The sequence below is a fragment of the Felis catus genome, chromosome D3, assembly GCF_018350175.1.
Source record: "Felis catus isolate Fca126 chromosome D3, F.catus_Fca126_mat1.0, whole genome shotgun sequence".
NCBI classification, from domain to species: Eukaryota; Metazoa; Chordata; class Mammalia; order Carnivora; family Felidae; genus Felis; species Felis catus.
This window is the reverse complement of record NC_058379.1, coordinates 62,222,985-62,248,510: the sequence shown is the minus strand read 5'-3', so window position 1 is coordinate 62,248,510 and position 25,526 is coordinate 62,222,985. Positions and strand designations below refer to the sequence as shown.

The following is a 25,526-nucleotide window of genomic DNA, read 5'->3' as shown; positions in this document are numbered from 1 at the left end:
TCTTTTTTTTGGTCTATATAAATAAGCAGTTATGTAAATAGATGGGTTTTAGAAACTGTAAAGTGCTGCATCATTTCAGTTTTTTTTCTTCTTAGTATTAGTATTGAGGCTGCTAGGCAGAAGTAGCTTTGTTACAGATGCTGTGGGGCACCCAAAAAGAGATGTGTATTAACTGTTCAGTGACACTGGGGCCCAAGGCAAGAATATATTGAATGCCCAGGAAACAATGGCAAAGGAACATATGACATGAGAGTGACATACATGTGAATGCCGCCACTGCTGAAGGAATTTACAGTGGTCCAAGGGGTGATAAGAATGAAGTCCCTGGGATGGAGAAAAGGGATGAGGGGAGCGCTCAAGACAAACAGGGGCCATGGCAAATTACTTGCACTTTCTATAGAGACTGCTGGTACAGATGCCCCTGGCCTATCCTGAGGTCCTACCAGCAAAATTGTGGCAACCTTATAGGATGGTTTTCCTTCTTTCTAACTTTCAGTTACTGTGCTCATTCCCTTCTATTCAGAGTTTATCTCTTTTTGCTTGCCCAGCCCCCCTGAATCCTCTTAATTCAAGGTTTAGAGGAAGTTACTGATATCTTAGCAGGGATTAGTTCAGTGTTTCTGGAAGCATTTGCAATTTAAGAGTTTCTCTCTAGGTAAAAAAATTTCAAGAACTGAATTGATTATGTTAACATTTTAGGAGACAATGACAACCAGCCTGGAATACTTTACTAATGATGTTTAAGCCATAGGTATCCAGTGAGGAATGTGCTATTTATGCCAAGGCTCAGCTTTCCTTGAAGTGAAGGGAAAATGAAAACAGGAAGCTTTAGCACTAGGTAGGACTTTGCTTTGGGGCCTTTTCTTATTACTGATCAATAAATAAGGTCAAAGTTACTTGGTTTAAAAAAAAAAAAAAGCTCTCATGTAAATTCCAGTAAGCCTTTAGCCATGTGACTCACTGCATTCTCCCTCATTCAGAATTCATTTTCTTCCATACCTATATTTGATTTCAATTAAAAAAAAAAGACAGCTTGCTTAATCTTTCCCACAAACTGATATGGTGTATACCTGAGTGAACGGGACAATTTTCCTTATAAATTATGTATAAAGTCCTCAACTGCCGCCTCTCTCTTAGAGACTCAAAAGAAAATTCAATTTCTCTTAGCTTATTTTTTCATGGTTCTTGGGATATTCATTTCAGATTTTCCACTCATTTTTATAAATGTCTTATTTATTCAAGCTCTTCATAGAGGAAAGTAATGCTGTGCATTGCTGATTTTATTACTCTGGACAGGTTACAATATCTTCTTCGAAGTTAGCACACTAATTGATTTTAAAGTTTCTGTAAATATTGAGAGATCTTGCCACACGCTTATGAGGGGGATGTGTGGCATAGTGGGAGGTGCTCTGTCCCATTGAGCAGTGGGACATTCTGACTCTAATCTGTCCTCCATCCATTCCTTACCCTGGAAATGTCTCTGGGCTTTAAATATCTTCATCTACAAAAGGGCAATGCCTTAACTGCCCTAAGACAACACAAAAAAGGCCACTAGAACAAAAGAACTCAATGTCTGTTTCACTCCTATAACATAGGCTTTATTCTAGAAAATTCTTCTGTGGTTCCTCTGGAAGTCTTTTGGGTGTCTTTCATGATTGTGCTCATAGCTTCTATTCACATAGACATAGCTTTAGTGAGAATCTTCAGCCACAAAAGTCAGAGATGAGAAAGGTAGCAAACTGATAATTGTTTGCCATGGTGACAAAATGTCCTTCAGCCATGGTTTCAGGTCATAGGATACTCTAAGGCCAGCCTGGAGGAGGGTCTCCAGGGTGGTGGGAAGAACTGTGTAATGAATATGAGGAGCCATAGGCCAGTATTTCCTGGTCTGTATTTAACTTAGTTTGTGGCCATAGCTGACTTTGCCTTCGTTTCCCTCATTTGAAGTATCTTTTTGTTTTATATTTTCTTCTATGACCAAGCTCCTTTAAAAAATGCACATAGGAATCCAGTTTTAATTTAATTTTTTACTTTTTAAAATCAGGGCCTTTTCTTGCCTTTCTTTGCAGTGTATATTTTTTTCCTTTCTTTCCTTTGTTTTTTAAATTTATGAAGTAGATTTTTATATGCTGCTATTGTTTAGTTCCCTAGTTCCTCTGAAAAGCATTTCCTGACCCAAACATTTGTCTTGGCTGACCTCTATTACTTGCTTTAGTACTTTTATACTCTTAACTGCACAGCTGCATAGACACAATCCCACTGGAAATGCTGTGCTCCATTCCTATATGCTTTCCTGGTCTAGAGGTTCCAGAAAACCTGGCTGATCATTTCACCAAGCTAGCCTGGCTATGGACCCCCTTGCCTCCCCTCTACATTCCTGAAAAAATAAATAGGTATAAAGTAGTAGACAAGCTATGGCCATGGAAGTTTTGAGTAATAGGCCCTTTCCTATTTTAATTATTTAAGTCTAATAAGAAATAAGATGTATCTCTTCATAGAGAATCTAGTAACCTTGGGACCACAAAAACTTGTCACATTAATACACTGATTTGCAAACATATCAAGTCAAGAAAGTAAAAGAGAGAAGTCTCAGGAGTGTGATACTAGAGATGAGACTTAAGAACCAATAAGAGAAATATATAAGAGAAAAGATGGAGAAAAAGTTCTAAACCAATCTAAACAAATTTGAAATGAATTTATTTTTTCTTTGAAGTGTCAAAGAAGTTTGAATACCTGTTCAGTATGACATTAATAGCTTTGCTTCATTTCATGATTGCTTTTGCCTCTTCATGCTAAACAACTCATAATTGTCTTAATTTATTGGCTATAGGGCCTTTGTACACTGTGTAAAGTAGAAGAAGACGTAGGGCTAACCTTTCTCCATAGCCAGCATGCTGTGGGGGAGACAGAGAGAGAGAGAGAGAGAGAGAGAGAGAGACAGACAGACAGACAGACAGACTGTGGTGCTGTGCACATGACCCATATTCCCTGGGACACAGCCCCCACATGGGAAATAAGAGGAAGTTGAATGGGCAGGGAGCCATTCTCTGTAGTCCTTTGAGCTCTCCTGTTCTCTTATTCTTTTAACAACTTGTGTTCACTGTTCAGAGAAATTCTACAATTGTATTCCTTAGATTCAGAAATACTTTTCTACTCTGAGTCGGCAAATATAAACATAGTCATAAAGAGGAAACAGGTTATTCTCTTTCCTGTGAATCAAGGGTGAGAAGAAACAATTTGAGGTCCAGTATGGGGACAGTTAGTTAAGTCGTATTTAGGGAAGATTTTTCTGGCAGGATTCCATGGTGTAAAATACGGTTTTAAAAACAGAGCTGGAGAACAACGAGAATATATATGGTTCATCCGCCTGGGATATTTGAGATACATACAGATCTACTGAAGGTAGAAGGGTGGAGGAGATAGGCATCCAGGTGAAGAGCTAACCACTCACAAGCCCAAGTCCAAGCAGAAGCAAAAGCAAAAACAAAAGTCAACTTCTGAAATACGTCATGTTTTGAGGATGGGGCCGTGCCTTCCATTTTAGAGGTTCTACAACTTTTCTTTCAGGTGTTGACATGCATATAGTAAGTATTTTTAAAATAATTTGTTGAATTTTAATTTATTACTGGAAACAACCAATGATGAATTATATCACATTAAACGTAAATGAATCCAGTGAGACATGTCATTGGTATTTGAGTCTATGAATAGATCCCCCTTTCACATCAGACAGGGCCTTCTTCTGTCGGGCCCTTGTTGGAAGGCTCTAGCTTTAACACTCTCAGGCCATTTCCTCAAGTTTCAGCTCCTGTAGCATCTCTGATGAATGCATTTTGACTAGGGCAGGAGGCTCAGCAGCGTAATGGCTCTAACATTTCTCTGCTGCCTTTTAAGTCATAGCTCGGTGGTCTTGCCCTTTCCTATTTCATGGATTTGCTTTCTCCATTTGTTCTTAGTTGATTAGGAAATTGCTGAACACAGAACTTCTGCCTGTCCATAAATATCACCCAAGTTACACAGCATGGGGAGAGAGCTGCTATTTGTTTGGTTCACCGACTTTGGGACTTTTTGCAAATTAAAGGATTTGAAAGGATCTAATATGGCCATATCATCAGATAAATCTTTGGGGTCATGTTCTCCCCTTGGGGTTTTCATTTAAGTTAGTGTAATAGAAGGTATACTCGGGCATCCAAGGACAGGAATTAGTCCACCGTGAGTAACCAGATGCCACTGTGTGGGGGATGAGCCTCATTTTTGAGTGGGCAGCTTTGCTTTGTATTTCAGGATTTCAAATTGTTATGCTCTACTGTGCAACATGGTTTCACTTCCTAGAGGAGTTTAGAAAAGGAATTGCTGTTTTTATTGGCACTCTGTCACGTGTTTTCCTTACTGAAAGATAGTGGGCTTTTGAGATGTAGCTGGATTTCGCGGTGATATTTGGAATGGATGAAATTTAGTAAGTTTAATGAAAAATTTGTTGCATGCTGTCTGTGTAGTCTCAGGTCTGTATTAGGTTTTTTGAAGCTGGGAAAAGCTTCGTTTTGAAAGGAAGTTAAAATTTAGTTAGAGACAAAATCATACATACAGGAAACCACAAAGAAGGCAGAAGTATCCACAGAAGTGCTTATCTATGTGGTCACAGATGGAAGGGATCACAGAAACCCAAGAAGCTCCATGATTAGGCTGGGGAAGTGGCCCCTAAGGAATTAGTCATATTTTACACATTTCCAGCTGATTGATGGACCATATATTATAGGAAAATAACATTATCCAAAACTCTGCAAGCTGTTTCTAATTGCAGCCTTGCAACAAGAACCGTTTGAAGTTCCTCAGAAGTTTTATCTCATTTACAAAGCCTTTGTCTTGAAAAATCCAAACAACTTAGCTCTCTCCCCTTCCTAAGAATATCTTAATATTTGTTTTCATGCATTTAGGTTTTTGTTTCAGTAAGATAATCTGTGTAAAGCATCTTAGAAGAGTGTTTGGCATACCAATTTTTTGTAGCCTTCACTGTTATAATTTACTAATTTCTACATGTACATTATTGATTGTGGTATTATTTTTGTGTTGATCGAGACCTGTTTATTTTGTTTCTATTTGAAGGAACAGTACTTTACTCGTTATAAGAAAGTATACACACAAAAAAGACAAAAAGTGCACCCCCCCACTCCCTCTGTCATGAAGGAGCTTCACAGAAAAGGAAAAATTAAGGATGTGAAACATTTGAAAGATGAGTATTTAACTGTCTCACAGTGCACAGTGCTCTTGGAAATAGAGTGCACAGTGTTCTTGGAAACGACAGAAAAGAGCAAAAGCTATTAGATTAGAGAATGAAAGATTTAGGACTTGAGCTGGACTTAGGACTTAAGCTGGACTCTTAAATGTTGGCAGACTTTAGAGAGGCAGAAAGGATGTGGCATGTGACTCCAGGTTTTAGAAGAGCAGCTGGATTTGCCAAGAATATTTGTTAAGCATTCAGAAGGCACATTTGTAGGCATCACGAAAAGAAAAACAACGGGGGGGGGGAGCAAGAAAAGGAACTGACATTTACTATTTCATTTTAATTCTCACAATTAAGAGTTGGGGTGGAAGTATTCCTATTTTACAGAAGAGATAACTGGGGCTCACAAAAAATAATGGCAGAGTTGGTTTCAAGCCTGAATTCTTATAACTTTGAAATCTGGTCTATTTTGTCCCTCCATGCTGCCTTCCACACCCTGAGAATAAAAATAAAATGTGCTCTCAGATTCTGAGAACCCCACATTCATTCGACAGTGGGAAAAAAGATGCAGACCTGGAAAATTACCACACAAGGCAGCCCATTGTGGTCAGAATAGGAAGTTAGACAGATTCATGTGCTCAGGGTCATCAAAAAAGGTGGGAATTGGGTTGGGCAGTAGGGAGATGGAGCTTAGATGACTTAGGGCTGAACTAGATTTTGACAGATTTTATATCAGCCTGAAATGGTGGCCAACACAGGAATTTATGAACTTTAGTAATCTGAGTGTCCTGTACAAAACAGCAGGTCTTGTCTGCTGCTCCTGGCCTTGCAGGTATGTTTCTTATTTAGAACCCAAACAAATAAGTTCGGGTTGTGTGGGACAAGGTGGTGTACTTAGAAAAAAATACACATGCCCAGAAAACAGAAGCTCGAGAGCCTGTTTATCAGCCCTAATCAGGTCTGGGAGAGGGAGGGGATTGCTGTAATGGAAATAAGTAGAATAGGCAGTTTTATGCCCTAAGTATTTATATCATCTATTAAAGATATTGCTATAGTCCCTTTTCAGTGATTTGCTGGGCAGTTAAATCCAGACTTCAGTTCAGTTTAACACCCTGAAGTGGTTGTTTTACATAATTTATGTCACCAGGATTCTTTTTGAACTACAATCTGACCTTCACAGCGTGAGGAAGAAGCTGCAATCTGAGGCCCACCTTGGTCCAGCAGGACCCCTATAGGAAGATCATCAGGCTTGGTTTCTTCATATCAGACATTATCCCTAAGCCTAGGGGCTGTGGGGCTGTAAAGGTAGATTTATTTTTGAGTATTGAACTTGGTTGTGTGTTAATCCGTTAGCATCCATCACCAGAGAGCTTTCTGTGTGTATATGTCTTGTCTTTACAATGAGGCTATGAACTTCACAAAGGTGGGCACCACATCTTATGTCAGATCAACTAGGTTAGTTTTTGTGCTCATCAGGTCCTCCTCAAGGTTTGCTTGGCTCATCCATGTAAACAGAGGAGGTGTGAGAAGTGCTAGGAAGAGGAAATGTTACAATATCCATGCTCATATTTTCCTTTATAATGAATCTATTTTCCAGTCACTATATACCGCATTCTCTTTTTCTCCCCCAAAATGCTTACCATACTCCTCTCTCACTATATAACTTTGTTACTGGGTTTGAGCTACTAAAACTCATAGATGGAGTGGCTTATAAATAATAAGAATTTATTTCTCCCAGTTCTGGAGGCTGGGAAGTCCAAAATCCAGGTGCCAGAAAATTTGGTGTCTGGTAAAGTTCTGTTTCCTGGTTCCTAGATGGCCATCTTCTTGCTGTGTCCTCACCTGGCAGAAGAGCAAAGGAGGTTTCTAGTGTCTTTCATAAGGGTGCTAATTCTGTTCATAAGGGCTCCACTCTCATGACCTAATCACGCCCCCCAAAGTCCCACACTGAAATACCATCACATTGGGGATGAGATTTCAACATTTTGGGGAAATGCAAACATCAAGTCTAGGGCATAAATTTATTCATATATTATTTATACATTTCCCTAGCTTTCCACTTCTTCTTTCTGCCTATTCAAATTTCTTTCAGTTGATTGAGCTGCATGGATATGTGTGTTTGCATCTTCCCAGTACCCCTTTTTCCATGAGTTAACTACCTCTTCCCTATCCCATAGGTTATGAGGAGACTGTCAGTCATGTTGCCTCACTCACTCCGAGCCTCAGGAATGGGTGGTTGGGCAGGCTTTGCTGCCCCAGTCCTCTGTCTACAGTACTCTGTCCACAAGGTGAGCTCACAGACAGGCAGAACCAGTAGGCATCCCACTGAGAGTCAAGATAGGTGCGCACTGGAGAGGAAAGGTGTCTGTGCCTCTGGGGTCACAAATGGAAAGGACTATATGTGCTCAGAGCTCAGAGTGGCCTTCTTTCTGCCATAGAAAAAGAGCTTCCAGGGGCACATGGGTGGCTCAGTTGGTTAGGCGTCCGACTTCAGCTCAGGTCATGATCTCATGGTTGGTGAGTTTGAGCCCCACGCCAGGCTCTGTGCTGATAACTTGGAGCCTGGAGCCTGCTCTGGATTTTGTGTCTCCCTCTCTCTCTACCCCTTCTCTGTTCTCTCTCTCTCTGTCTCTCAAAAATAAATAATAAACATTAAAAAAAAAAAACGATAAAGAGCTGCCAGAGAAAGGAAAGAAACTTGGAGGAATGAGTGCTGAGATGGTGGAGATGGAGAGTATGAGAGTGTGACAAAAAATGAGGACATTATTTGACCATCTGGATCCAGATATGCATGAAACCAGCACTGTTCCTGGAGTTTTGGTCAACCAATACCTGTTTTCAGTTGGATTTCTGTCATCTGGGACTAAAAGATTCCTTACCATTTCCTTATCAGAAGGACAGTGTTAAATTGCATCTACCTCCTCCTGATGGGCTGCCTTCTCTGGTGGACTGCCCAGCTTATAAGGTTCCCTTCCTTTGCCTTGCTATTTTAATGTGGTTCTTTCTGTTTGTACTGAATCTGTTTGATGTTTTCTATAAAATCCTATTGTTCTGGGATGGTGTTTCCTCGACTGCTTCTCTTCAGCCTGGTGCCTGGGATGGAGCAGGATGGTACAATAGGTGTTCAATAAAGAGATGGGTTTTTCCTAAAAATGAGGCCTAGGAAGAGTTACTACTACTTCTAGAGAGTGAGGCTTTGCCCGCTCTAGAAAGTTTCTATGACCCGACAACATTAAAACCCAAAATGTGGGATTGATGTGTCTTTTCTTTTTCGTTTACATCACCAACACACAGTCAACAGGGAGGGGGGTATTGCAATGTTTTGAGAGCATTTGAAGACCCCAGAAATACAGTCAAAATGATTCGTGTAATTTACAAGAATTTTTTTCAGTATCATCTAGATTCGTTTTTATGTAATACAGATTTGCTTTTTGGCACATTTTATTCACTGGAGCTCACCATCACCACTCACTCCTCCATGCCGTAATATGTTTCAGTGATTTGTCTGAAGATTTACTGTTTCAGAGTGCCATTGAATATTTATGTGAATTAGCAGTAATTGCTAGAAATTTATTAAGTCGTATATTGATTAATGCAAGAATAAAGAAGTAAGACAGTAAGACAGTATTCATCGTAGTGAAGAAAGTGGGCTCTAAGTGAAAGAAACTAGACACAAAAGGCCACTTTTTATGAAAAGGCCATTTTTATGAAATTTCCAGAATTGGCAATTCCACAGAGACAGAATGATGATTGGTGTTTGCTAGGGCCTGTAGGTGGGGAGTGGTAGCTAATGGGTATGAGGTATTTGAGGGGTGATGAAATATTTTAAGATTGATTGTGGTGATATTTGCACAACTCTATGAATATACTAAAAACCACTGAATTATACATGTTACATAGACAAAGTGTATGGTATGTGTTAGTTTGCTAGGGTACTGTAACAAAGTAACACAGACTGGTTGGCTTAAATAAAAGAAATTTATTTTCTTACAGTACTGGAAGTTACAAGTGCAAGATCACAGGTTTCGACAGGATTGGTTCTTCCTAAGGACCATGAGGAGAGGATCTGTTCTAGGCCTTTCTCCTTGGCTTGTCAATAGACATCTTCTTTCTGTGTTTTTCTGGATACTCTTTCCTCTGTACCCACCTGTGTCCAAATTCCCTCTTTATATAAGGACATAGGTCATACAGGATTAGGGCCCACTCTGATAACTGTATTTTAACTTAATCACCTCTGTAAAGGTCCTGTAGTTAAATATGATTATGTTGTGAAGTACTAGGAGTTAGAGCTTCAACATATGAGTTTTGGAGGAGAACAGAATCCCATAAGAGCATATGAATTATATCTCAGTAAAGCTCAGAATGAATGAATGAAGGAAGGAAGGAAGGAAGGAAGGAAGGAAGGAAGGAAGGAAGGAAGAAAGGAAGGAAACAAGCTATGGAGTAAGGCTTCTTGGGTTTCAAATCCTGATTCTTTTAATGACTAGTGATTTTGAGCATGCTACCAAGATTCTCTAAGCTTTGTTTTCTATATTTGTAAAATGATAATAATAACCCTTAAATCATAGGGTTATTAGGAAGATTAAATAAGTTAATACATAAAAATGCTTGGAGTATTGCTCAGCACATAGGGAGTGGAGCATTCAGTGTAAGTTAGATGCAATTACTGTAGGTAAGGGTGAAGATAAATTGAGATTATTTTCTGGAGGAAACATGAAAAGGGAAATCATGACTAGGACATGGATATGCTTCCCTCCTGATGGTCATAAATTGCTTCTTATGGAGGCCATTTTTTTCTTCTTGTTCTTGTTGTTGTTGTTGTTGTTGTTGTTCTTCTTCTTCTTCTTCTCCTTCTCTTTCCCCTCCTCCTCTTCCTCCTCCTCCTCCTCCTCCCCCTCACTCCCCTCCTCCTCCTCCTTCTAAGTTTATTTTTTTTTGAGAGAGACAGAGACAGCATGAGTGGGAGTGGGGCAGGGAGAGAGAGGGAGAGAGAGAATCCCAAGCAGGCTTCAAGCTGCCAGTGCAGAGCCCAATGCGGGGCTCAAACCAACGAAGCTGCAAGATCATAACCTGAGCCGAAACCAAGAGTTGGATGCTTAACCGACTGAGCCACCCAGACGCCCCAGGGAGGCCATTTCTCTAAACACATTTACAAAGGTTTGAAGGCAGTATCTTCTAAGGCCAATCTAGGGGTGGTATGCTTTGGGGACTATCCATTCATTTATTTATTGTGTACCTATAGACTAAAGACTGAATTAGTGACATTTTACATGCTTCACATTTATGAGGAGAGATATCGTGCTATTAGTTTTGCTTATTACTGTCTTCTCAGAATGTGCTTTCTTAAGATTTCAATGAAATGCTGAAATTGTGTGCTGTCTTCTTTTGTTATGGAGAATATGCACAGGAGGGACAGTTTGTAGTTTTCTGCTAGGATATGTTTCTCAATCAACATTTAGAAGTTCTTTTCTGATTCACGATCAACTGTTGTGTTTTCACATTGAGGCCCCCCTCCTTCTTTCCCAAAGAAGAGCTATAAGGATTAACAGGCATCTTTGAAATATAAAAAAGCCTCAAGGCAGCCCATTTGAGTGTATATTGATCACTTCCTTTCTCTGACCCCCAAGGTTACATAGTCCTCCCTTTCTTTGTTCCAGAACCCATGACATCTTGGTTCCTCTTACAGATGCTCTAGGCCCTCCTCACCTCTTAAAAACCACCTGAATGCAGCTTAAAGGCTGAAATTTATTTCTCCTCATTTTCATATATCTTTCCCAAAAGCTTACTGCAGAAATCTGCCCTTTCTTCCTTCCCTCTTTTTTTTAATTTACCTATTTTTATGTTCTAAACACACTGTTATTTCCTTTTTAAAATTATTCTCAAGGCAGTTTTCACACACTAAAAACAATTTTTAAGCTTATTTATTAATTTTGAGAGAAAGAGAGAGAGAGAGAGAGAGAGAGAGAGAGTTAGAGAAAGAGAGTTAGTGAGCGTGCTCAAGCAGGTGAAGGGCAGAGAGAAGGAGAGAGAGAGAGAATCCCAAGCAGGCTCCGTACTGTTGGTGCAGAGCCTGACGTGGGTCTTAAACTCACACACTGTGACCATGACCTGAGCCGAAATTAAGAGTCAGATGCTTAACCAACTGAGCTACTCAGGTGCCCCAAGCAAAAATTTTAAAGTTATGAAGATATATGTGGTGTGATTCCATGTACCCTAAGATTTCGTTTAGAGGGAACGTCTGTTTGATATTTAAACTGCTTTGTGTTACTCCAAACCCATTTTAATTGTGTTATATTTTCATTTATTAGTAAATATTAATGGAGAGTCTGGTGCTTTGCTAGATATTAGTAGAGGGTGTAAAACACTGTCCCAATCCTTAGGGAGCATACAATCGAGTAAGGAAAATAAGAGAAATACGTGTAATACATAATATAAAGCAGATGTGAGAGGTGCCATAAATGAGATATATACACATTTCTTTGGAACAAAAGGGAAAACCTTACCTTGTACACAAGAATAAAAGCATATTATGGACTGATCCATCCAATTGTACTCCTCTAAAAATCACTCCTACATTTCCTCTAATTTCCTATTATCTGGAGCATCATCATGGAAGTAATAGGGATGTTAAACTAAACTGTAGGTCTAATGAGAATAGAGATGAAATTATTCTTTGGAGTGAAATAAATAAACTAAAATAAACCTGTCTCCTGTAAGAGAATGCCCCAGCAGGTAGCTTACTAATGAAAACAATGATTTCCAAGGGGTTGTGCATTTCAAAAGTTTTGGCAAAGTGCTGGTTTCTCAGAGGCTTTTCATCCGAAGAAGCAAATAGTATGATTAGATGACTTCAGCCTTGCCTTCACCATCTGAAATTGAAGGAAGTGATGAGGACAGTTTCCCACTTCCTTCCATACCCCTTCCCAAAAGTGGAAACTTGGTTGGTTCAGAGTGTGGCACAAGCTTGACATAACTAATTGGGGCAAATAATCAGCACAAGGCATGGGAAATTAACCACCAAAGTCTCATTAGCATTAATGGGAATTGCACAGCTAATTCCCTTCCCATTGTGCACAATATTTACTTCATAATGTTTATCCTGACATTCCACAACTTCCAGCAGGAAGCAATGATTTACAGGCATGGGGCTGAAAATTCTGTTGAGACCCTTGTCAGATTCTTCCCACCCTTACTCCTAAACTCTGAGGATGACCTCTGGGTGTCCTCATTGGCTTGCAGCACCCTATCTATATACTTCTTGCCCTCCTACCCCTTCCTTTCCTACCCCACAGGTCGACACTACAGAAATACCTATAGAGTTTGTCTTGATATTTTTTTCCAGAAATCAAAGAATTCCAAATTTAAGATATGAGCAGTCTAGAAGGATTGGCTTGGCTAGAATATATGAAAAGCCACCTGCTGGTATCCTTTCTGTCCTTTGCTTTCTGTTTTTCATATACCATTCCACTGTGGTCAGAATCTCTTACAGCTACAGCCTTTCTAGATAACATCAGATTATCTGTATATATTATTGCAATGGTGTTTAGGGGATTCACGGAATCATATTATCCAGATCTTTCATGTCTTTAAGTTTCTTTCCCCCAAAGTGGAAAGATTTTAGATTTCTTTAATTCCATTTACCCCCTCCTATCTGAGAGTCTCTTGTGTACGTGCAGGTTTGGACCATGCCGTATAGTTTACGCTAACACTGTGATCTATGGTGAACTTTTGGTGTGCCTGGGATTTGGTGCCATACTGAATTAGTTTGACCTCTGGGGGAGCCAGCTAGAGACTGAGCAGCTAAGGTTAGTCATGCAGGCATGGAATGCCTACCTAAATAAAAACCCTGGACACATAGACTAAAGAAGCCAAAAAATAAAAGGAGTACCTCCAGTATTATTCTAGTTATATGAATTTCAAAGTACAAATGAAACCAAATTGTAGTATTCAGGTGAAAACAACAATTACAAAAATGTAATTACATTTAAATCAGGATAGTGATTACTGGAGGCACAGGATGGAAGGATTGACCTAGGTGGTCATTACATATTCGTTTAATAATAAGCCATTGATTATTGATCAAACTTGTGTACTTATTTGTAGGTTTATTTTACAATAAAGATTAAAATGTGTACAGTGAAATACATGGGTACATACACCTCTCCCTTTCTCGTTATTTTCTGATGACAGTTTTATGAAATAGTTCTTATCACCATGTTAATTTCTCAAACAAGGTATACACCATTAGAGAAAACTGTCACCGTCTTTCTTCATGTTTTTCTGTAAGTCCTTATGTGTGACAATGGTGGTAGAGATAATTTAACAGGTAAAAATGATCATCTTTTTAAAATTACAGTTAAATCAGTGGATGGAAATAAAATATAAATAATTTTGATTCAGTTCTGGCAAAGCTAGTAACATATCAAGTTTGGAGTCTCCCCTGCCTGGTAGGGGTGTTTGCCAGAAGTATTTGACACTTCACTCTGCCTTGACTGAAGGAATCCTGCCTCTGTGATGATATGCTACTTACCCCGATTCCTCTTAAAGATTAGTAGAGAGAAATTTGCTGGTGAGAGCTCTGCCAGAAGCATTTATTCTGAAATTGTAATATGAGTAACTATGTCAACACACTGGAAACTTGGACTGGAAAAGGCTCTTCTTATTAAAAACTCAGACTTCCAAACCTTGCTTGGGGGTTATCTAATGAAAAGTGTGGCCTTTCACCTGTCGGACCTTTGCTGGAATCTCCAGAGGGGTTTACTGAGAGAACACACCACGGGCAATTCTGCCTTATTTAGTAGAGCATCAGAATAATAACAGTAATAATATTTATGCCCCGGTCTCGTAAATTGTCTTTTCTAAAACACACCACAGGCATTCTAAATTCACTATCTCATCACTCCTCCTTTGGGCCCTTCAAGGCAAAATGGCTTGTTTACCTCATATTTACATAAAAGTAATGAGCAAGTGTGTCCCATCAGCCTGTGTAACAGTTTTAACCTTCACTTGCTGGCCTGTGTCACATAGTCTTTTCAGATAACTGGTAGCTCATCTCTGAACAGTCCTTCAACACAAAAGTGTTATTAAATGCCTTTTCAAAACAAAACAAAGCAAAAAGGTAAAAATGCTGCTACCCTAGGTTTTGCAAATGAAAGTGTATCAAGCAAATTAGTTACCTACACATGAATGAAAACCTTTTTTTTTTTTTTGTTCAAATACTTTCCAAATAGTCTAGGACTATGTGCTTCCCCTACCCAGTTCCTAGTGGTGACAATAATTAGGTTTCTGACCTTAGGTTGAGGATCTTTCAGGGACAGGCACTTAAGCTTCATTTAACCCAATTTGATTTCATCAGGACAGTGCCGAACATTAGATTTTATGCCCACAACCTGTAGATAGCAATGGAGAAGGATCAGAAGATGAGTTCACTGTATAAAAATCCTGCTTTTCATTGTCTTTCTCTATCAGACTGAGTTGGAAAAATCTAGTCTCAGTATTTGAGGCAATCTAAGACTCAATCGCATCCCTGTCCTCCCTTCAAAGACCCTTCTTCAGCTTCTTGCTCTCACGTGGCGCCTGCCTCCTTTGTCCGCATGAGGATACACGCTGCTTTATGAGCCACTAAAAGGATCAAAGTGACCCTGGGCTCACAGAAGATTTATATCATTCATGCACACATTTAATAAAAGCTGGAATTTCATAGTTCTTGACTATTCTAGATTAACTATTGCATTCAGATATGTTTGGTCTTAATGGAATAAAAAGAAGAAAATGCTGATGTTAACCCTTACATAGACTAGTTTCTACTAGTTGGTCTAAATTCAGATGATTTGTTATTTTCCATGACCTATATGAAGGATTATTGTTCATTCTTCACCATCTCACATTTTTTAAATATATATTGTACTGATTTCTTTATTTAAAGTGTGTGATGTTTAACATTTAAAAATTAGAACTCTTGTTTATGGTGTATTAGAATCCAAGATTTGGAAACACGTATCTTAAAACTAGAGGAAGAAACTTGTTCAACTTTAAACAAATGCTTGTGTTGTACTTATTTCATCGGAGACTGTGTTATCAGTATTAGCTTTGACCTCACTATGAAAGTGATACATGATCACAGAGATGTGATTAGTTATCTAGGGACAAGGCTGTCCTCACACCTACCTTCCTGGGATTTTTCTAGTAACATCTGAACTGAAAACATCTCAGATGACCAGAGTATCACAGAGCCCAAACATGATTTTAGAAAGGGGAGAACCAGTCTCTTTTCAGTCAGTTTATTAAACTCAACAGTGGTCTACTTACTAATTACTAATTCTTCCTGCACTCAGAAGTGAATCTACGTGCAGCCCTCAGGTGCCAAGCTCATTGGGCCAAATTCCTTCTCTAAATCTCTTTTCTGTTGTTTCCTGTGTCTTCTGAGTGAGTGAATATGCAGATCTGGGGCAGAACTTGGCCTCTATCAGCAGCTCTTGTAAAGGGATCAGATCAGCCTGCCTGTGAGGCTCTCTAATTGGAGGTTTATGGTAATGCAATTGTTCCCCACTGGCAAGGCAACTCTCAGCACTCCAAGCATTCAGGAAGAGAGAAAGCCAGGTTGATGGACAGGCAGTCCCAGTCCAACCTTGCCTATGTTGGAATGACCCCACGTCGTCCCATCTGGCGACCCCAGAGCTCCAAATTGGTGTCTGTTGCCGTGAGCACTGCTGTTAAGATGCTGCCAACTCATAGACATTGTTATCTTCTTGGAGTTTTGGACTCAAGACCTCTCTTCAGATAACAAGGGTGGAAAGAAAGGAAAAGGTGGGTCCTCCTTAGCAGGACCCCTGCTAAGGATATAGCCTTTCTTTGAAATTACATGGAGTGTAAGTATGGGAGGAATTACTCAGACTTAAGGAGAAAGTGAGAACTGGAAATGTCCAGGCATGTGGAAGGATTGATTCATGTCAGGGTATTTATCTCACTTTTGCCACTAGGCATCTATCAACCAGTTTACTGAGGGGCTTAACTTAGTGGAATTTCAAACATGAAATAGCTTTTATTGCTCCAAATACTATTTTCAGCATTTGCTGTCTCAATGCCCTTCCAGCTGGGTAGCAGATCCCAAAACTTCATGATCACTTTAAATGGATTAAAATTAATTTAGTCCAGTTTAAATCCCATCTGCTTGCCTTTCCCCACCTTCTCACTGCATATACTTGAACTATCTCTGAGAGACTTCTGGTGAGATGGAAAACATGCTCTCTAGTTTCTGTACTTGCCCAACTCTGAGTCTGTCTTTCTTCTGAGATCTTCTTCTGAATTTGGCCACATAATCAGAGGTGTGGAAACAGCAGTGGTCTCTAGTATGTTCTGTGTCTATAAGAGTTTGTTGTCCTCTCCAGGCTTGTATGTAAGCCATATGCACCATCTGTAAACCATAGACACCATATACCATCTGTGTATATGGTTTACACTGAGAAGAGTCCAGTTTCACCCTCTGCCTTCATATCATTGAGTGACCCTATCACAGAATATTGGCTCACTTTCCCTTTCATCTGACAGTGGTCCAAGACCCCAACACCACTCTTGCTGGATCATATCTTCCCCTAACCCCTGGCTCTCTTGGTGGCCCCACTGCTCCCATAGCATTTATTAAACTTTTTCCCCCTTTAGTTTCAGTCCCATAACACACTGAGGAATTCTTTTGAATATTCCACAGGCAAATGGAAATTGGAATGGGGTACCCTCTACCTCCATTTCCTTCTTCCTGTCTTCAGTCTTCTCTAGAGCAAAAAGAAGAGTCACAGACACATGTTCACATATGCCCTCAGACTCCAGGGCTAATACGTGAGGCTCTTCCAAAAACTTATTCTCAGGACACCTGGGTGACTCAGTCGGTTGAGCGCTCGACTCTGCTCAGGTCATGATCTCAGTTTGTGAGTTCTAGCCCCACGTCGGGCTCTGTGCTGACGGCTTGGAGACTGGAGCCTGCTTCGGATTATGTGTCTCCCTCTCTCTGCCCCTCACCTGCTCACACTCTGTCGGTCTCTCTCAAAAATAAATAAACATTTAAAAAAAAAAAAAAAACCTTATTCTCCAGGTAGACCCCATCCACTCTGCCTTTTAGCTATGCCATAATGGTCCTAAAGAGTCTCATCAAGTTGGGACCAAAGGTGCATACTTCCTTTCTTGGTTGTACCCCATTCTCTCTGGACTCCCTAGAATTGGCTTTTTTGAGAGGAACCATCCTTCCAGGTTTAAATTGAAACATATATTTTATCAAATAAATGTGGTAACTGTCTTCAGAAGAGTGTTTCTAAAAGGGTAGTCCAGGGTGCAGTCTGTGTTGGAATTCCTTAATGGCCTTGAAAAATGCAGATTCCTGGACCATTTTCCAGATTTATCAAATCAGAACGTCTACACCATAGAAGTTACAGCATTAGGGTACCAATACATGTTTTCCTTGACAGCATGAGACATTGATTCTTATCCCTCACAATGCATTAGAATCATCCATAGGACACTTAAAGCACACTTACCTGACATCAGGGAAGATACCAAAGCAAATAGTGATTTTTGTCTTTTTCAAACCTTACTTATAATTTTTTTATTACTTATTCTCTCCTATATTTCAGTGATTTTTGACTGTGGCTTATCTCTCTTAAACTTCAATCTTAGAATTCTTATAAGGCTTTCTCTTATTCATTTGACCATAAATTGTGAAACTTAATGAGAAATTAAGTGACATGTATTGAGTGTGTTTCACTGTCTATGTAATTATCAACTAAGAATGAAAATTTAATTTAATTTTCCCCTTTTGCTTTACAAGATGAGCAGGAAGCACTTTGAATTCTTGATTTCTGGGGCTTCCTTCCCCCAGGTTGCAGTTACCAATGTCTTGAACTAGAGGGCAACAACCTCCTATTATTTCTGTTCTGGTTATCTATCCTAATGATTGAATTAATACTGTTCCTTAGTGGGTGTTGGGGTAGTATGTTATGGTATTTTTGACATTTAATGGAAGAATGCTAAATATTTGGAAATGGACAGGACAATCTTGCAAAATAAAAAAAAATTGTCCTATGTCCTATCTAACTTTCAGATGTTCCATTGATTCAAACAAAACAGAACAAAAAGCTAAAAGCCTACCTAGTGTCTAGAACCACCACAATTTTAACTATAAAAGCTAAGTGTTTTTTTTTTTATGTGCATAGAAATTTTTATTATTAGGTTTTCCTAGTGAACCTTGTTTTCTTAATCTTACAAACTCTTCTTTAATTGGAATGTTTATATCATTTATATTTAATGTAATTACGTATATATTGGGATTTAAGTCTACAAACTTATTTTTTGCTTTCTATATTCTTGGCGTGTTTTTTCGTGCTTTCTTTTTTTTAACCTCTTGTAAAAATGAGTAAGAGTTTATGTATTACCTTATTAAATTCTAGTATAAATTAGTATTCTTTCATTCCTGAGACAATGCAGGGACCTTAGAATATTTTACCCCAAATACACTTCTCTCACAAGGAACAACAAATGTTGGCGAGGATGTGGAGAAAAAGGAACCCTCATGCAGTATTGGTGGGAATGCAACTGGTGCAACCTTTGTGGAAAACAAAGGTTTTCCTCCTCAAACCTTTATGGAGGCTCCTCAAAACATTAAAAACAGAACTACCCTACAATCCAGTAATTGCACTACTGAGTATTTACCCAAAGAATACAAAAGCACTAATTTGAAAAGATATATACACCCTTATGTTTATTGGAACATTACTTATAATAGCCAGATTATGGAAGCAGCCGAATGTCCAGTGATAGACAAATGGATAAAGAAGTTGTGCTGTGTGTGTATGTGTATGTGTATGTGTATACAGAGAGGAGGTCGGTGGGGGGGGTGGTGTGCATGAAATAGGTACAGGGGATTAAGAGTACATTTATCATGAGCACTGAGTAATATGTAGAATTACTGAATCACTATATTGTACACCTGAAACTAATTTAACACTGTATGTTAACTATACTGGAATTAAATTTAAAAACTTAATAACTTTTAAAAAAAGAACAAATACACTCCTTTTATTTTTTCCATTATTGTCATATAATTTCAAATTTCCCAAAGTATAGTATTTTATACCTGTATCTATATCATCTATATTTTATCTCTTTCTCTCTCTGTCAACTTACCCATATATTTACCCTGTCCAATGTTCTTAATTTCTTCTAAGGTGAATCATTTTCCTTCTGCTTTCCATATTTCATTTACAGTGAGTATGCAAGTGACAAATTGTATCAATTATTGATTCTTTGAAAATGTATTTACTTGGCCTTTACTTTTGAGGCATTAATTTTTCTTCACTGGATATAGAATTCTAGATTGTCAGATATTTTCTTTCACTACCTTGAAGATATCAGTCATCTCATTGGCTTTTGGCTATTGTTTCATTTCATTTTTTTTCTCTTTCCCTTCTTTCTCTCCTGTCTCCTTTCCTCCCTCCCTCCCTTCCTTCCTTCCTTCCTTCCTTCCTTCCTTCCTTCCTTCCTTCCTTCCTTCCTTCCTTCCTTCCTCCTTCTTTCTCTCTCTTTCTTCCTCCCTTCCTTACTCTCTTTCTGAGAGGTCAGTTGTTGTTCCTTTGAAGGTAATAGGTCCTTTTCGTTTATATGCTTTTCAGATTTTTCTTTTTCTTTTTGTTTTTTAGCAGTGTACTATGATTTCTATAAGTGTTATTTTTATTAGTGTTGTTTTATCCTCTTTGAGGTTTGTAATAACTCATGAACTTTGACTATAAACTTGATGCTTGTAGTAATTCTCTTAGTTTCAGTTTTGGAAAATTCTCAGCTATTATCTCTTCAAATACTGCTTCTGTCCATTTTATCTTCTGTTCTTTCTTGGATTTCAGTTGCAAGCATGTAGCCCTATCACTGTATCTTGTATGCTATGTTTTTTATTTTCCATTTCTTTAAGATTATTTATTTATTTTGAGGAGGGGGGACATATGAGTAGGGAGGGGCAGAGAGAGAGGGAGAGAGAGAATCCTAAGCAGGCTTCATGCTTTAAGCATGGAGCCGACATGGGGCTTGATTTTATGAACTGTGAGATCATGATCTGAGCAGAAATCAAGAGTCAGATGCTTAACTGACTGACCCACCCAGGTGCCCCTGTATTTTCCAGTTTTAAATCTCTCTTGACTTGGGGCGCCTGGGTGGCTCTGTCGGTTGAACGTCCGACTTCAGCTCAGGTAATGATCTCATGATCCGTGAGTTCGAGCCCCGCGTTGGGCTCTGTGCTGACAGCTTGGAGCCTGGAGCCTGCTTCAGATTCTGTGTCTCTCTCTCTCTCTGACCCTCCCCCATTCATGCTTTCTCTCTGTCTCAAAAATAAATAAACATTAAAAAAATTAAAAAAAAAAATCTCTCTTGACTTGAGTCAGGATTTTTTTTTTTTTTTTTGAGTTATCTTTCAGTTCTCTACATCTCTATTCAGCCAGTGTAATCTTTGGTTAAACCCATTTTTTGAGTTATTAATTTCAGAGTGTTATATATTTTCTCCTTTTTACTTTAAGTATTTTGATTTAATTTCATTTCACAGTTTTATTTTTTGCCAACATTATCAATTTTGTCTTTTAATTCCTGGAATATAACAATAATAAATAATTTAAGGTCCTTTTTGGATGACTCTCTTGATTCCCTATGAATCTGTTCCTATTTTCTTTTTCTCTTGTCTTTCTCTTGGTGGCCATGTCTTATCTTCTGTATACCAGGTCATTTTTTGTTGAATGACAAAAATTATATATGAAAAAGGGTAGATTAAGGTGAGGCTCTGGTTTATGTTATTTGGGGAGGTAGTGGTGGTGGAGGTGGCTGTGGTGACAGGCAGCTAGAATACTCTGTGCTAGATATCCTAGATTGACTTTTATCAGTCAAAGCTTATGCTAATTGAAATCTGAATTTCAGTCTCTGATAAGGTTAAGCTATTTCTGATTCATTTATATTCCTATGGTGCTCTCCTTTGACATCCCAACAGCAAGTTTATGGTGTTTGTACAGGGCTCCTGATCTTTGAGAAGATTATCACTCCAATTTCTGCCACTTAGTTATATGAGTTTATTGAAAGCTCTGCTTGGTTTCTCAGCTTCTCAGCCTCTTCTTTCTAAATTGGCAATTAACTTAAGGAGGAAAGTGGCCCCAGATGCTGGAGTCATTCCCTGAACTTCCTTCCTCTCTTGGATCTTGGCTCATAATTTGACACTGACACAGTAACTCTCTATGCCATCTAACTGATAGTTTTCAATTTTTCCTAGTTATTTTCAGCAGTAGAGTTTTTTCTAAAACAAATCTAGGCTGCCATTACCAGAAGCAGACTAAAACCAAAATGTTCTTAATGATTTTTAATATATCCTGAATTTTCCACAAACATAATCTGCACATTCTGAGGGAACAGTCCCAAGACTACCCTCCTGTCTCCACTTCAGACAGCAGCCACAAGTTCAGGTTTTCAGGACCACCCTCATTTCAGACTGGTTGGCTCTAAATTCTGGGGTCCCCACAGACTCCTTAGGTTTAATAATTTAATGGAACAACTCACAGAACTCCATAAAGTGGTATACATATGATTATAATTTTGTTGTAGCAAAAGGATACACATTAGAACCAGCCATAAAAGGAAATGCATACATAGGGTAAAGTCTGGGAGGGTTTCAGATGCAAAGCTTCTATGCTTTTAACATGTATTACCCTCTTGGCATTGATGTGTGACAATATGCACAAAATATTGCTGAGCCTGGAAAGCTCATTTGAATTTCAGTATCCAGAGTTTTTTATTGGGGTTTTATCATGTAGTCCATGATTTGTTGAATCATTGACTATGTAATTGAACTCAGTCTTCACCCACTGTCCTTTGCCCAGAGGTCTAGCTGATATCCTGTAGTTCAATTCTCTAATCATATGGTTAGTCTTTCTGGGTTGGCCTTTCCCTATCCTAGATCATCATATTAACATAAACTATCAGGAATGTCCTTGGGGCCCCACCATGAATAACAAAAGTACTCTAATCATTTAGGAAATTCCAAGGGTTTAGAGGTAGAACTGGAAACAAAAAGACCAGCTCTCTGAAGGCTGAGAAACAATTTTTTTATTACACAGAGGAATATTGGGGAAATTGAGGGAGGATTTCACTGTGTTTTCTACAGAATGTTACCATAACTATACTACTGACTAAAATTATGCTTGAAGCATATCAGTCTACGTTTGTGGTTATCAAGTCATAATGGTTCTTTGTGGTGATATGATCATTGGACTCTTCCCTTGTATTGTTTGGTGAAATCATATTAGAGCATTGACATATGGAAGCATTATTTTATCATAAGGTATTTTTCCCTTTTTTAAAAGTATGTTTCCTTTTATTTTTTCCTATATAAATTTATATTTATCATATAAATAAGGCATGACATATTTCTTTTTTTAATTAATGAATAAGTAGGCTATGAATTTTAATCAGGATAATTAATTACCAAGTATTTATTATAAAATAGTTGCTCCCAGCTGCAATAGCCCCTAAACAAGAAAGTCAGCCTGTCGTTTTGAAGCTTTGAAGCCAGGCATTGACTTCTCCTCTCTAGTTATGAGAGTCCTAGATGACATCTTCTTTCAGTATAAGATTGTTTCATCTCCATTCAAAATGTGTTGTTTAGTGTAGCCACCTTCATTAATTCTCTTAGCTAGATCTTCTTTTTAACTTGCTGTAGCTTCTACATCAGCACTTGCTGCTTTACCTTGTACTTTCTGTTAGGAGATGGCTTTTTTTCTAATTTTTTTTTAAAGAATTTTTTCTAATGTTTTATTTATTTTTGAGACAGAGAGAGACAAAGCACGAATGGGGGAGGGTCAAAGAGAGAGGGAGACACAGGATCTGAAGCAGGCTCCAGGCTCTGAGCTGTCAGCACAGAGCTCGACGCGGGGCTCGAACTCACGGACTGTGAGATCATGACCTGAGCCGAAGTCGGACGCTCAACCGACTGAGCCACCCAGGTGCCCCTCTAATTTTTTTTTAAATCTTGTGTACTAACCTCTGCTAACTTTACACTCTTCTTCTGCAGCTTCTTCACCTCTCTCAGCCTTCATAGAATTGAAGAGAAGGCCTTACTCTGGATTGGGTTTTGGTTTAAGGGAATGTTGTGGCTGGTTTGATCTTCCCTCCAGAACACTGAAACTTTCTTCCTATCAGTAATAAGGTTGTTTCACTTTCCTATCACCTGTGTGGTCACTGGAGTAGCACTTTTAATTTTCTTCAAGAACTTTTCTTTTGCATTCACAACTTGGTTAACTGTTGGGCACAGGACACCTAGCTTTTGGCCTATCTCAGCTTTTGACATGCCTTCCTCACTAAGCTTCATCAATTTCTAGCTTTTGACTTAAAGGGAGAAACATGTGACTCTTCCTTCATCTGAACACTTAGAGGTCATTGTAAGGTTATTAATTGGTCTAATTTCAATAATGTCATGTCTCAGAGAATAGGGAGGCCTGAAGGGGGAGAGAGAGATGAGGGGACTGTCAGTCAGTGGAGCAGTTCAAACATACACATATCAATTAAGTTTGCTGTCTTAACATGAGCATGGTTCGTGGTGTCCCCTACAATTATGGTAGTAACATTTAGATCACTGATCACAGGCCACCATTACAAATAACGAAAACTTTTGAAATAATGTGAGGATTACAAAAATGTGACACAGAGACACGAAGTGAGTACATACTGTTGGGAAAATGGCACCCACAGACTTGCCAGTTGCAGGGTTGCCACAAACCTTCCGTCTGTAAAAACAAACAAACAAGCAAAATTCCCACAATATCCACAAAGCACAATGAGGCAAAGCACAATAAAACAAGATATGCCTATATTACTTAAAAAGAAAAAGATGGGGAGCTGATGATCTGGGATTGATTTCGTTTTTTTTTTTTTTTAATTTTTTTTTCAACGTTTTTTATTTATTTTTGGGACAGAGAGAGACAGAGCATGAACGGGGGAGGGGCAGAGTGAGAGGGAGACACAGAATCGGAAACAGGCTCCAGGCTCCGAGCCATCAGCCCGGAGCCCGACGCGGGGCTCGAACTCACGGACCGCGAGATCGTGACCTGGCTGAAGTCGGACGCTTAACCGACTGCGCCACCCAGGCGCCCCTGGGATTGATTTCTTAACTATAATCTAGGAGAAGTGGAGATACTTATATTTGGGGTAAATGAGAAAAAAGGGAGGGAGGGAAATGTAGGCAATGTGGACAGAAACTATCCCTGATGCCAGGAGACAAAACGAATCTGAAGAGAAAGCTTATACATTTATGAGGTTTTCTAGATGTCACACCTAGGCAAGCAATGCTGTATAAAATATTAAGCAGCTCTAATGCTGACTGAGAAAATTTATGGAGTCCGAAGTACCTGTCTTAAATCACATCCGCTCCTTACCTCTGTTTCTCACTCTTTAACCAAGTTGCTCTGAGGGCTTACGTTGTGCCTCTTTATTTCTTTGGATTTTGTGCAAAGACTAAACTTTCAAGAAAAGAGGAACCCCAAGGGTAGAGTATTAAACATAGAGAAGGTTATTTCCATAAGAAGCTGGGACGCTGTTGGCTGGAGCTGTTTATTTTGGATGCTGAGCTTGTTATCATATGCAACAAATGGTACTTTGTTTCTTCATTCCCTCCCATTCTATTCTTTCATTTATTCTTTTGGCAATTATTTATCCCGCAACTTCTGATTTACATGTCATGTACTGGAAACCGTAAGGGATGAAAAGTTGTATGAAATCTAGTCTCCATCCTTCACAATCTTGCACTGAATTAGGGGGAAAAATAAATCTTGCAGCAAATCTTGCAAATAAATTTTGTTTATATAAATAGCTAATATATCAAGTTATGCAATAGGTGCTTATTTAATTGAATTAAAGAATCATTAGTGAGAAGAGAGAATTATGTCTTATTCATGACTTCTTTTATTCATTTATCTGCTAATTTCAGGAAAAAGTAAATTTATTGAGCAACTATTATGTAATCAACGTTTGCTTAGGCAGTGAGGTCTGGTGATTTCCAGCAATTTTTATTCTAGTGGAAAACACTGTAGATAATGAACAACATAATTTCAGATATTATATTCTGAAGGATATATAGGTTCTGAAGGAATGAGATTTGAGAGTGATTAGGAGGGGAATCATTTTACTTGAGACAGTCAAGGAATGCTTCTCCAAGGAGATAACATTTGAATTGAAACTTGAGCCAAGTGAAATAGCCAGCATGCATGTTCTTTAGGGAGAACATTCCAGCAAGAAGGGAGAGCAC

The 25,526-nt window shown here is 38.8% G+C and overlaps 1 long non-coding RNA gene across 1 annotated transcript in view; it reads left to right on the top strand.

The window, feature by feature from the left end:
• The window catches only part of LOC123381407, a 303,452-nt gene that overhangs the window by 217,655 nt on the left and 60,271 nt on the right, over window positions 1-25,526 (top strand). The gene's annotated exons all lie outside the window — the stretch shown is intronic.